The sequence below is a fragment of the Oryctolagus cuniculus genome, chromosome 2, assembly GCF_051225735.1.
Source record: "Oryctolagus cuniculus isolate XC-2025 breed Fujian yellow rabbit chromosome 2, ASM5122573v1, whole genome shotgun sequence".
NCBI classification, from domain to species: Eukaryota; Metazoa; Chordata; class Mammalia; order Lagomorpha; family Leporidae; genus Oryctolagus; species Oryctolagus cuniculus.
In genome coordinates this window covers 71405103-71417574 of record NC_142868.1, presented here as the reverse complement: position 1 = coordinate 71417574, position 12472 = coordinate 71405103, and positions in this window count along the sequence as shown.

Genomic DNA, 12472 nt, shown 5'->3' with positions numbered 1-12472 from the left:
ATGGCTGCCACAGCTGGCATGCTGCAGCTGGTGCACTGCACTGATCCGAAGGCAGGAGCCAGGTGCTTCTCCTGGTCTCCCATGGGGTGCAGGGCCCAAGCACTTGGGCCATCCTCCACTGCACTCCCGGGCCACAGCAAAGAGCTGGTCTGGAAGAGGGGCAACCGGGACAGAATCTGGTGCCCGGACCAGGACTAGAACCCGGTGTGCCGGCGCCGCAAGGTGGAGGATTAGCCTAGTGAGCTGCCACGCTTGCCTTCAACACATTTTTAAAACATTAAAAAATCTGGTTGACAATAATCACACATATTTATTGAATACAGTGTGGCATTCTGATACATGTAAATGCAAAGGGTACTGATAACTCAGGGCAATCAATGTGTACTGACCGATCAGGGCAATGAGTGCCTCCCTCTCCTTTTCATGACTGTCTGCCTAGAACCCTGGAGCACCTCTAGTGCATGTGCTCAGAACATGCATGGTAGGCTATCGTGAACTAGAGTCACTCCACTGTGCTGCGTAATGCTAGGAATTCATTCCATCTTTCCAACGCTGATTCAGTACCCACCACTCAATCTCCCTCTATTATTCCCTCTGCTCCCAGCCTCAGGTAGTTACCATTCTGTATTTCTATTGGTTTTTCTAGCTTCCACATTTGAGAGAGAACGTTGAGTTTTTGTCTTTCTGTCTGTCTTTTTAACATGAAGTCCTCAAGTTCCATCCATTTTGGTGCAGATGACAGGATTCCATTCTTTTTGTGGATGAGTATTATTCCGTTGTGTATGCCTACCCTTTTTTTATCCATTCATCTGTCAATGGGGACCTTGACTAATTCTACATCTTGGCTATTATGAAAATAAATACGGTGGTGAAGATACCTCTTTCTTTTTAAAATTTTTTTAAGTTTTCCTTTACCATTTTTTATGTTTTTAACTTTTATTTAATATCTATAAATGTCCAAAGTATAACTTTTGGATTATAGCAGCTTTTTCCCCCCATAACCTCACTTGCGCCCTCAAACTTCACATCTCCCACTCCCTCTCCCAACCCATTCTTCATCACGATTCATTTTCAATTATCTTTATAGACAGAAGATCAACTTAGTATTTACTAAGTAAAGATTTGAACAGACCTCACCCACAAAGAAACACAAGGTATAAAGTACTGTTCGGGTAGTAGTTTTACCGTTAATTCATATAGTCCAACACATTAGGGACAGAGGTCCTACATGGGGAGCAGGTGACTCCCGTTGTTGATTTAACAATTGACAGTCTTATTTATGATGTCAGTAATCACCCAAGGCTCTTGACATGATCTGCCAAGGCTATGGAAGCCTCTTGATTCACCAACTCCGATCTTGTTTAGACAAGGCCATAGTCAAAGTGGAAGTTCTCTCCTCCCTTCAAAGAAGGGTACTGCAATTCCTAAACCTGAAAAAGATGCAGCAGAGAAAGAGAATTGCAGACCAATATCCCTGAAGAACATAGACACAAAAATCCTCAATAAAATTCTGGCTAATAGAATGCAACAACACCTCAGAAAGATCATCCACCCAGACCAAGTGGGATTTATCCCTGGTATGCAGGGATGATTCAACGTTCGCAAATCATTCAATGTGATGCACCACATTAACAAACTGCAGAAGAAAAACCATATGATTAACTCCATAGATGCAGAGAAAGCATTCGATAAAATTCAACATCCTTTCATGATGAAAACTCTAAGCAAACTGGGTATAGAAAGAACTTTCCTCAATACAGTCAAAGCAATCTATGAAAAACCCACGTCCAGCATCCTGTTGAATGGGGAAAAGTTGGAAGCATTTCCACTGAGATCTTGTACCAGACAGGGATGCCCACTCTCACCACTGCTATTCAATATAGTTCTGGAAATTTTAGCCAGAGCTATTAGGCAAGAAAAAGAAATTAAAGGGATACAAATTGGGAAGGAAGAACTCAAACTACCCCTCTTTGCAGATGATTTGATTCTTTATTTAGGGGACCCAAAGAACTCTACTAAGAGACTATTGGAACTCATAGAAGAGTTTGGCAAAGTAGCAGGGTATAAAATCAATGCACAAAAATCAACAGCCTTTGTATACACAGGCAATGCCACAGCTGAGAAAGAACTTCTAAGATCAATCCCATTCACAATAGCTACAAAAACAATCAAATACCTTGGAATAATCTTAACCAAGGATGTTAAAGGTCTCTACAATGAGAATTACAAACCTTAAAGAAACAAATAGAAGAGGATACCAAGAAATGGAAAAATCTTCCATGCTCATGGATTGGAAGAATCAATATCAACAAAATGTCCATTCTCCCAAAAGCAATTTATAGATTCAATGCAATCCCAATCAAGATACCAAAGACATTCTTCTCAGATCTGGAAAAAATGATGCTGAAATTTATATGGAGGGACAGGAAACCTCGAATAGCTAAAACAATCTTGTACAACAAAAACAAAGCCAGAGGCATCACAATACCAGATTTCAGGACATACTACAGGGCAGTTGTAATCAAAACAGCATGGTACTGGTACAGAAACAGATGGATAGACCAATGGAACAGAATAGAAATGCCAGAAATCAATCCAAACATCTACAGCCAACTTATATTTGATCAAGGATCCAAAGCCAATTCCTGGATCAAGGATAGTCTATTCAATAAATAGTGCTGGGAAATCTGGATTTCCACGTGCAGAAGCATGAAGCAAGACCCCTACCTTATACCTTACACAGAAATCCACTCAACATGGATTAAAGATCTAAATCTACAACCTGACACCATCAAATTATTAGAGAACATTGAAGAAACCCTGCACGATATAGGCACGGGCAAAGACCTCTTGTTAAAAACTCAGAGGCACAGGCAGCCAAAGCCAAAATTAACAATTGGGATTACATCAAATTGAGAAGTTTCTGTACTGCAAAAGAAACAGTCAGGAAAGTGAAGAGGCAACCAACAGAATGGGAAAACATATTTGTAAATCATGCAACAGATAAAGGATTAATAACCAGAATCTACAAAGAGATCAAGAAACTCCACAACTACAAAGCAAACAACCCACTTAAGAGATGGGCCAAGAACTTCAATAGACATTTTTCAAAAGAGGAAATCCAAATGACCAACAGACACATGAAGAAATGTTCAGGATCTCTAGCAATCAGGGAAATGCAAATCAAAACCACAATGAGGTTTCACCGCACCCTGTTTAAAATGGCTTACATACAGAAATCAACTGACAACAGATTCTGGCAAGGATGTGGGGGAAAAGGCACACTAATCCATTGTTTCTGGGAATACAAACTGGTAAAACCACTATGGAAGTCAGTTTGGAGATTCCCCAGAAACCTGAATATAACCCTACCATAAAACCTAGCCATCCCACTCCTTGGAATTTACCCAAAGGATATTAAATTGGCAAACAAAAAAGCTGGCTGCACCTCAATGTTTATTGCAGCTCAATTCACAATAGCTAAGACCTGGAACCAACCCAAATGCCCATCAACTGTAGACTGGATAAAGAAATTATGGGATATGTACTCTATAGAATACTATACAGCAGTTAAAAAATGAAATCCAGTCATTTGCAACAAAATGGAGGAATCTGGAAAACATCATGCTGAGTGAAATGAGCAAGTCCCAAAGGGACAAATATCATATGTTCTCCCTGATTGGTGACCTCTGACTGAGCACCTAAAAGGAAACCTGTTGAAGTAAAGTGGACACTATGAGAAAACAATGTCTTGATCAGCCCTTGTCCTGACTGTTGAGGAACAACTTACAATTTTATTCCTTTTAGTTTTTTGTTGTTGTTGTTGTTCTACTTACTACCCTTGGTTAATCTCTTTAATTAACACAGAATTATTCTTAGTCTTTTAAATTTAACTGAAAAGTGATCCCTGTTAAATATAAGAGTGGGAATAAGAGAGGGAGGAGATGTGCAGTTCGGCACGTGCTCACCCGGACTTACCCCTAATGGTAGAGCTAGAAATGTGCCAGGGGATTCCAATTCAATCCCAACAAAGGTACCATTTACCAATGTCATTTTACTTGTTAAAGTGATCAGTTTAAGTTCATAAATGATGAAAAAGATAGGATTAAGTGTCAAAGGGATTACATACATAAGACCAGTGTCTGCAAATAATAATTGATAGAATGAAAATGGAGAGAATGACCCTACATGGGAAGCAGGATACACAGCAGACTCATAGAATGGCAGATGCTCTAAACAGCACTCTGCTCTCAGAATCAGTCCTTAAGGCATTTGGATCTTGCTGAAGAGCCCATGAGAGTATTTTAGGCATGGAAAGCCAAGAAACTGTGGCAAAAAAAAATGACCTAAATGAAAAATCTCTATGTTGACTGTGAATTTAGCATATGCAGTCTTTATAATTTTGAATTATCTTCCTCTATACCTAACTTTTTGTGAGTTTTTAGCCTGAAGGGTTGTTCAATCTTATTAAATGCTTCGTCTACATTTATTGAAATGATCGTATGGATTTTATTCCTCATTTTGTTGATGTGATTTGTTAGAGTCATTGTTTTGTGAATATTGAGCCATCCTTACATCTCTGGGACAAATCCCAAGTGAACATGGTTCATTATTTTTTATGTACTGTTGGATTTTGCTTGATGATATTTTCTTAAGAATGTTTGCATCTGTGTTCATTGAGGATATGGGTCTACATTTGTCATTTTTTACTGTTGTGCCTTTGTTTTGTTTTGGCATCAGAGTAATGCTGGCCATGTATAGAGTTTGACAGAGCTCTATTCTTTCAATTTCTTGGAATAGTTTGAAAAGTATTGAAATGTGTTCTCCTTCAAGTATTTTTTTTTTAGAATTCAGCTATGAAACCATCATATCTCATATTATTTTTATGCAATTCTTTTAATTGTACTTCAATCTTATCAAATGTTATTGTGCTGTTTAGATATTCCATATCATCTCGATTCAGTCTTGGTCAGCTGTATGTCCAGGGATTTATCCATTTCTTCCAGGTTTTCCAATTTGTTAGCATATAGTTGTTCACATTAGTTTCTTATGATCCTTTGTGTTTTTGTACTATCTAGTTTTTCATTTCAAATTTTCTTTGATATTTTTCTTTTTTCTTTGTTATTCCTTCAACAAACCAGTTTTCCATATTGTTGATCATTTGTATTTTTTTAAGTTTTTATTTCATTTATTTCTGCTCTGATCTTAATATTTCTTGCCTTCTTCTAATTTGGAGTTTAGTTTATTTTTGCTCTTCTAACTTCTTTAGGGTCATTGTTAGACTGTTTATTTGATATCTTTCTTTTTTATATCTACACTTATTGCTATAAATTTCCCTATTAGTATTGGTTTTGCTATTTTCCACAGACTTTAATATGTTGTGTTTTCATTTTCATTGGTTTCAAGAAATTTTTTAATTTCCTTTTCAATTTCTTCAGTGCTCCATTGGTCATTCTGGAGCATATTGTTCAACTTCTAAGTATCTGTAAATTTCCCACTGTTCTTGCTGATTTTCATTGCATTCTTTTGTGGTCCAAAAATGATACATGATGCAATTTCATTTTTTATAACTTACTGACACTATTTGTGCCATAACATATGGTATATCCTGGAAAATATTTCATGTACTAATGAAAAGAATTTGTATTCTGCAGCTGTTGGATGACTGTTAGGTGCTCCAATTCATATATCGTTGAATTTTCTGTCTGGATGATCTGCCAATTGATGATAATGGGGTGTTAAAGTCCCCGACTACTATTATATTGCAATCTATCTCTCCCTTTAGGCATTGTAATAGTTTCTTCATATGTTTGGGTGGTCTTGTGTTGATATATATAGATATAGATATAGATATAGATAAGATATAGATATATATGGATTCTTGATGAACTGATCCTTTTGTCAAAAGGTAATGGTCTTATTTTTATTTTTGCAGTTTTTGATTTGTCTATTTTAACATATATATATATATAGTCACTCCTAATTGCTTTGAATTTCTTTTTGTATAGAATATCTTCTTTCCAATTCTAAACTGTCAGTCTATATGTATCATTACCTCTAAAGTAAGTTTCTTGTATACAGCAGAGAGTGATGTCTTTCTTACCCATTTATCCAGTCTGTATCTTTTAATTAGGGAATTTAATACATTTACATTCAATATTATTATTGATAGGTAATATCAATTTTATTTATTGTTTACTGATTGTTTTATATATTTTTATTGCTTTTTATCTTCCTTGTTTATCTTTGTGTTTGGACAGTTTTATGCCATAGTAAGCACTGATTCTCATTCCTTTCTTTTTTGTATACCTATTCTGATAGTGAATTTTGTACAATCACATGTTCTCATAATGATTGTTATTATTCTTTTGCTTCTACTGTAGTTCTCCCTTAAGTGATTCTTGTAGAACTGGTCTGGTGGTGATGAATTCTTTCAGGTTTTGGTTATTTGGGAAATATTTTATTTCTCCTTTATGTGGAAGAGTAATTTTGCTGAATATAGTATTCTTTTTTTAAATTTTTTTTAATTTAATGAGCATAAATTTCTGAAGTACAGCTTATGGATTACAATAGCTTCCTCTCCCCCCCCCCCCCCGTAACTTCCCTCCCACCCACAACGCTCTCCTCTCTCACTCCCTCTCCCCTTCCCCTTCACATCACGATTAATTTTCAATTATCTTTATATACAGAAGATCAATTTAACTTATATTAAGTAAAGATTTCCACATTTTGCTCCCACACAGAAACACAAAGTGTAAAATACTATTTGAGTACTAGTTATAGCATTAATTAAACACCTAAGAGTAATTGTGTATTAATTACAGAGTTCAACCAATAGTTTTAAGTAGAATATAAAATGCAACTTTTGTATCGTTGTGGCTCCCCCCCCCCCATGAATATAGTATTCTTGAATGAAAGTTTTCGTATTTCTTTCAAGACCTTGAATATATCATCCTGTTCTCTCTGGCCTGAAAGGTTTCTGCTGAGAACTCTGCTGTTTAATGGGTTTTACTTCATATGTAACTTGACACTTCTTCCTCATCATCTTCAGAATTCTCTCCTTGTCCTTTTTATTGTTTTATCTTTTTTGACAGTGTGATTATAATAAGCCTTGGAGAAGGCTGTTTTGGATTGTGTCTTTGTGGGTTCTTTTGAGATTCCTAGATCCATATGCCCACATTTCTTTCAAGATTTGGGAAGTTTTCAGTTGTTATTTCATTAAATAGCTTCTCAATGCCTTCTGTTTCTCCTTCAGGTATCTCCATAATAGAAAATATTTGCTTTCCTTAAGGTATCCAATATATCTCATAGAATCTCAATTCTTTTTAATTTTTTTTCTTTATTTTTGTCTGACTGGGTTATTTCAAAAGAAACGTCTCGAGATCAAAAGTTCTTTGACCAGTGTTGTGACTCAGTAGGTAAAGCTGCTGCTTGCAATGCTAGCATATCATTTCCAGAGTGCTGATTTGAGTCCTGCTACTCTGATTCTGATCAGCTCCCTGTTAATGCACCAGAGAAGACAGCAGAAGACTGCCTGTGTCCTTTTTCCCTGTCACCTATGTGGAAGACGCAGATGGAATTCCTGGTTCCTAGCTTTGGCCTAGTCCAAACCTGGCTGTTGCAGCCATCTGGGGAGTGAACAGTAAAAAGAAGATATCTGTGTGTGTGTGTGTCTGTGTGTGTCTTCCTCTATTTCTCTCTCTCTCTTTTGCTCTTTCCCTCTCTATCTCTCTGGCGCTGCCTTTCAAATAAATAAATAAATCTTTTATAAAAAATTTAAATTTTTTTCTTCTGCTTGAAATATTTTATGTTAATGCTCTCATTTGTATTTCCTTCATTGATTGACATTTTCAGCTCTAAAACTTTTGACTTATTTTTCATAATATCTAGCCATTTATTGAAGTTTTCTTTTATATATTATGTGTTGTTTTAATCATTTATTTGATTTATCTATCTGTATTATCTTGCAATACAATGAATTTCATTAGTAGCATTATCTGAAATTCTTTTTCAGGCATTTTTTATATTTCCTTCAAATCAGGATCTGCCTCTGGAGAACTATAATGATCCTTTGAGGTGTCATTTTTCCTTCCTTCTTCATGTTTCCTGTGTCCCTACACTGATGTCTGTGCATCTGGTATAACAGTTCCTTCTTCTTTATGGAATACCTTTCATTGTAAAAGTTCTTTAGATGAGATGTAGTGTGTCATTTGAACAGTTACTTTGGTTTTGGTTCTATGTGAACCCAGAAGTGTAGTCCCTGTGTGATTTCTTCATTTTTAATGAATGTCAGCACTGTCTATGAGTTTTGCAATTGCTTGGACTTCAGGAGTTCATGGAGGTAGTAACTTTGAAGTGGATATGAATTTCCAAAGGTGTGTGTCATCAAAACCCAAAGGTTGAGTACCTAATGACCTATGACCTATGACCAATCATCTCCTCTCCTCTCTCTTCCTCTCTCTCTCATACACATACACACACTCTTTCTTTCAAATAAATTAGTACATTTTTTTAAAAAAAAGTTTTAAGTTTTAGATCATGAATTAATTCAAGATCCAATGCATTTATTAGAAAGTCTGATGGTCTATGAGTATATTCAAAACAACTGTAATACAATTTTTCCTCTAGCAACAGAAAGACATATTCAGCCAATTTTTTTCATCTATAATGTTTTGGTTTCAACCACATGCAACAGTGGCTGTGTATAGCTGACCTAACTTATTCGCTGGTAGAACTGAGTCTCAACCTCCATTCTATTTGTTACATGCCATTTTTAAGCTGAAATTGTCTAAAACCCTAAAACCTTTCATCTCACTCTCAAGCAACAGCAAGTAGAATCCTACAATGGCAAAAATTTTGGCAGTAAGAATGGAAAAGTGAGCTTTGTCAGGACAAAAGGACGGCCCTCACCCCTGAAAGTAATCAGACACTCTTCAAAGAAGTTTTCTTAGAATCAAAGCCTGTACTGGCTGGATAGAAACTCCACACCACCCTTTTCTCTTAGAAGGTTAAAATTACACGAATTCAATATCAGAGCTTTCATTGCAGCATTGATATTGAAGTGTGATATTTAATTCAGTGGGATAGAATTTTCTAGTACAGTTAAATCCAAAGCTAAGGCTGATGTGAAATATGAACGGGATATTTAGTTACCTGATTATTATGACTCATATAATATATTTTTCCCACTTAAAATGTTTAAGATATTGAGAAATAAATTGATTTGGTTATTTGTCCATCAAAAAAATAGCCATAGGGGAAGAAAGAAATAGAAAGAGAGAGAGAGAAAGAGAGAGAGAGAACTGCCAAGACAAAAAGAGGAATTAGAAGAAACTTCAACTTCTAAGTTCATTTTACAATTTTCTCTTTGTTTTGTAAGCTGTAACACAAAGCTTGGTAATGTGCTTATTCATGGACATTCCAAAAACAAGTACAAGAAAAAAAAATCAACTGTAAGTTATCTAGGCCAGAATAGAAATTCAATTGTTTTTGAATCATATAACACCAAATTATGAATTCAGAAACAACTTCTAGGAGGAAAGCAAAATTGGTGAACATGGCCACTGAGTGGTGCAGCTGCAGAGACATCCTAGCCAGATGAGCACATGTTCACCAGGACCGCTAAGTAGCCTCATGACCTTCACGCAGTACGAAGTCGATCTAGGGAAGTGCAGGGAATGGCGCGAGTTCCTGTGCTGCAGCTAGCAGCAGATATTCGACTTCTGCTGTGAAGTCTGTCTTCACGTTATCAGGTGGTTCATACCCACTCTGTATACTGTCAGCCTATTGCAATCCTTCCTTGCCCAACATCAGCCTTGTTATAAAGTTTCTCTACTTAATAATAAGAATCACTAATATTCAATCCATAATACTCTTGAAGAAAACTAAAAATCCATTTTTCAGAGGGAAAAATAAGAGATTTATATTGTCCAATTAACTTACCCAGGCATTTTCACAGAAAGTATCACAGTCAGAAATTGAACATATGTCCTGTTAATAAGGGGCCCGTGCTAAAATACACCATTGCTCCTCCTCTTTGTCTTCTCTTGAGTTGGCCTGTCATTCTCAACACTTTCTTCACCCCACCAGTCATACAGAAAATGCTCTCACAAATAAATATTCATGGCAATATTGGTTGGTGAATATTTTGATCCACTCTTACTGTCTGCCTAGTGAGTGTCATTTTTAAAGAAGCTACAGGGGCCGGTGCTGTGGCGCAGTAGGTTAATCCTCCGCCTGAGGCGCCAGCATCCCATGTGGGCGTGGGTTCTGGTCCTGGCTGCTCCTCTTCCAATCCAGCTCTCTGCTGTGGCCCAGAAAGGCAATGGAGGATGGCCCAAATCCTTGGGCCCCTGCACCTGCATGGGAGACCAGGAAGAAGCACCTGGCTCCTGGCTTTGGATTGGCGCAGCTCCAGCCATTGCGGCCACCTGGGGAGTGAACCAACAGACGGAAAACCTTTCTCTGTCTCTCCCTCTCACTGCCTGTGAATCTCTCTCTCAAATAAATGAATAAAATCTTTTTTAAAAAAAAAAAGAAGCTACAAAAATCTGTAGAAAGCCAAGGTGTAATCCTATCATGAAACTTTCTCTCTGAATGCATTGGGGATGCAGGTAAAATGTTGTAGCCTGTTTTATCTCTCCTATCACATTTTGTAAACAACTTCTAATTCCACCAAAATTGAAGGAAAAGCCTGCTTCTCTTGTGATTTCCCTGCTGTCTTAAGACTGTGATTTGGACAACAAAATATATCCTTGGAGGATGACGGCAATGATAGACAACAAAATTGAATATAAAACTGTTTCTGCATAATTATAAACTTTTAAATTTGAAATTCTATTAGTATGTAAAATACAACTTAATTTTTAAAAATTAAATACTGAATAACAGACATAGCCCTGACAATCTCTTCTATTAATGTTTGATTTCCAGAAATCAAATAAGTCATCTTCAAAAGAATACAGTTATCTTGCCTCAGTTATTTCTTTGGTTAATAGCCACAAATGTGCTAACTTCCTCAGCATTTTTATAACTTTCATTAGTAGTACATGTTGTAATTGAATCTTTTTATTTAATGACCTAAAGTAACCTAAAGCCCAGACTGTCTTTTTCATATGACACTGATTGCTCTTCTGTCAATATCAATAATCCTTTCTACCTATGGTATGTTGCTACCTGCCCCCGGTTTAAAAAAAAATCCTCGGGCTCCTAAAATATCAATAGCACTTCTACCTGGCGTGGTCCTTTGTGGTCACGTGCATTTTGGAGTCATCTGTCTTTAATTCTACCCTTACCCCCACTCTTGCTTTTTACCCAATCTGTTTCAGTGAAATATCACCTGCCTTTCAAATGACATTACCACGGTTACAATATTATGAATGCCATCTTAAGAGTTTCCATACTTTGAAATGTTCCTGTGGATTAACTCCTCTCCCTGGGAAACACTGCGACCTCCTAGGACTGGTTCCCAATGTCACTTACTGCTGATATGCATCAGAACCGAGGGAGTCAGGGCTGACAGAAGAATAAAGTGATTCCATCCAGGGTGGGACAGAATAACAAGAATGACCTGTGATGTTGGAAATGATACCTAACACTTACCAGTGCTTCCTGCATGCCAATGTGCTAACCTCATTTCAGCCTCTCAGTCACCTAATGAAGATACGTTCTTATCCTTGGGAATTTCAGAGGTGATGAACTAACACACAGCATAGCTAAGTCATTTCCCCAGCATTCCGCAGGAGCCAGCAGGAGAGGCAGCCTGACTCCAGAGCCTGCTGTCCCAGCAAACTGCCCGTGGTAGTTTGGGGTATAATGTACCCAGAAGGCAGAGAAGTGGACAGCAAGGCAAACGAGGATGCTGGGCATTTTGAAAGAATAGAGAGCAGTGCATCCCAGATTCCTACAGTTATTAGAAAAAAATAAAAATCAGTGTGAAGGGGATATCAAGGATGAATGCTTTCAAGCCTGTAAATTCATTTTATTCAATCTAGGTGCATAGGAATACAGATGGCTGCATAATATATGCTGCTCTATGTAAATGATTGGCAAACTAAAGCCCTTGGCCTTTGGGAAAATTGCCAGTGTGGTTCCAGATGCTTAAACGTGCTCCTTGGACTGAGCCAGGCAGGGTCCCTTAGGTGAATTAGTACTATTCTGTGAAGCACATCCCAAACATGTAGGCTATGTATTGTATTTTTATTTGGTAAGCAACCATGAAAGACAAAGCTGCAGAGAATTCCCAGAGCACCCATAAACAATGCGAGAAAGCCCAACTGTTGTTTTGTTCACATTTCAGTTTTCCCTCATGCCCCTCTTCTTCTCAGACTGCAAAATTGCTATTCATCCCCACATTGACTTTAACAAAATGTGGTAATCTGTAGGGATCGTTTTCTTTTAGGAGCAAATAGCAATGGAGCTTGCTATTTAAATCTCCTCTCCATCGATACACTTGAGTATTTAAATTGCACAG